The following is a 1,706-nucleotide window of genomic DNA, read 5'->3' as shown; positions in this document are numbered from 1 at the left end:
TTTGAGGTAGAGAAGCTGGGAGTAGAATTGACTGACATCACTGGAGACTGAATTATTTACTGACTTTACTTGGGACGGTATCATTTACTGACATCACTGTGTTTAACATTCACTGACATCAATAAGTACTGTATCATTTACCTGGTACTGACATTATGTAGCACTGCATCTTTTGCAGAAATAAAAAAGGATATTTTTAATGTTAGATATCTTGTTTAGATTGCATGTTATAGTCAGACCACAATGACCTGACGAGTTGAGATCAAATTGTCATACATACATATATATATATATACATACAGAAAGTTGATAAATTTAAACTTGAAAATGATAGCACAGGTTAATATCATGATCACATTACACTTTGTAATGCTGATCTTTGATCAGCTCTGTAGACCGACTTTCCTTCAATACCTATGTACTTTTAGCCAATGTTATCTGTATTTAGTTATTAGATATACCCTGTTTACAGCATATGATATACACTAGTGTTGATCTTTGTACTTCTAAAGTTTTATTTCTTACTTACAACCGATGTTATTTATATAATTATTCCTTGTTGTACTGTAGTAGTTGCTGAGAGATGTAACGGGTCAAAGTTAAAGTAGCTCGTCTTACCTTTATATAACCCTGCTGATACAGATAAGTGAATACCAGTGTATGTGTAAGGAGTGAGCTGATAGTATCCTGGACACTAGGACACATCAGTCCGGTAAGTCATTTCAGTCCTAATTATTTTAATGCACTTGTGTACTAGCATCAAGATATATCTAAAACTTTCCATCACAGATAAGTTCCCAGTCTCCATAGAACTGTATCTAAACTTGTACTCAATAACAGAGAAATTCAGTCTCCATAGTATTGTTCCAACCCCCAGTACCCTTACTTGGAACTTTCAGTCTCCACAGAATTGTATATAAAATTTTCCTCAATTACACGGAATTTCTGTCTCCATAATATTGTATCAATATTTCCCCCCTCTAAGTTCTATGACATTGTATCCACAGTAGCCAAATAGTCAAAAGTGCTCTATTTCAGGAGTTGGTGGTCAGGCTCTAGCAACTTTTGTTTGACTTTTGTTTCAATAGCTACTCTCCAAACCACAATCATTTTTGCCAGATTGTAAGAAAATATGAGTTGAAATTTTTATAGCATAATTTGCACAAATATTCTTTTTGCAAAAACACATCAGGGGGTTAGGGCAATGTGATGTGATGACCTTTGAATCTATAACTAGTTTTATATGACAGGCAAATGGTTTATACACATTTTGGTTTGTTGTTTGTATCTTGTGGTCCTAATATAAGAAAATGCTGGGAAGACATCCATACTTTTGCATGATTTTTCAATCCAAAGCAGTTGATGGCTATCAGAAAAAAATGCAATGCAGACATGCTATATGAAGGAATATGGAAAATTAGATGCTTAAAAACTGATGCCATATACCTCTTTGATTTATTTCAATGGCGAAATTGATGATAATGTTTGAAAAGTATTCCCTATCGGATGTCGGATGTCGCAGCATAGGGAGGAGGATACCATGGGATCAAAAGCAAAATATAAACTCAATATCTAATTGTCTAGCCAGACTAAGTACAAACAATCTTCTTGTCGCATGGCATACTCATTCTTAATTAATGAAGCAGTACCTCTCAAGATCCAATGCATAGAGTGGGTGGTCAAATTTAAAAAGTGTGCGTGGGGGG

General features: G+C 34.7%; 1 protein-coding gene across 1 annotated transcript in view; it reads left to right on the top strand.

Moving 5' to 3' along the window:
* The first annotated feature begins 607 nt into the window (after positions 1–607).
* Positions 608–1,706, top strand: part of LOC110445778 (linear gramicidin synthase subunit D-like) — a 37,016-nt gene continuing 35,917 nt past the window's right edge. The window contains exon 1 of the mRNA XM_021490558.1: positions 608–712. The gene's annotated coding sequence lies outside the window, so the exon portion shown is untranslated. The remainder of the gene's footprint in view (positions 713–1,706) is intronic.

Source organism: Mizuhopecten yessoensis, unplaced genomic scaffold, assembly GCF_002113885.1.
Source record: "Mizuhopecten yessoensis strain PY_sf001 unplaced genomic scaffold, ASM211388v2 scaffold2369, whole genome shotgun sequence".
Lineage (NCBI taxonomy): Eukaryota > Metazoa > Mollusca > Bivalvia > Pectinida > Pectinidae > Mizuhopecten > Mizuhopecten yessoensis.
Note: the sequence above shows the minus strand (reverse complement) of the source record. Positions and strands in the feature narration are given on the sequence as shown.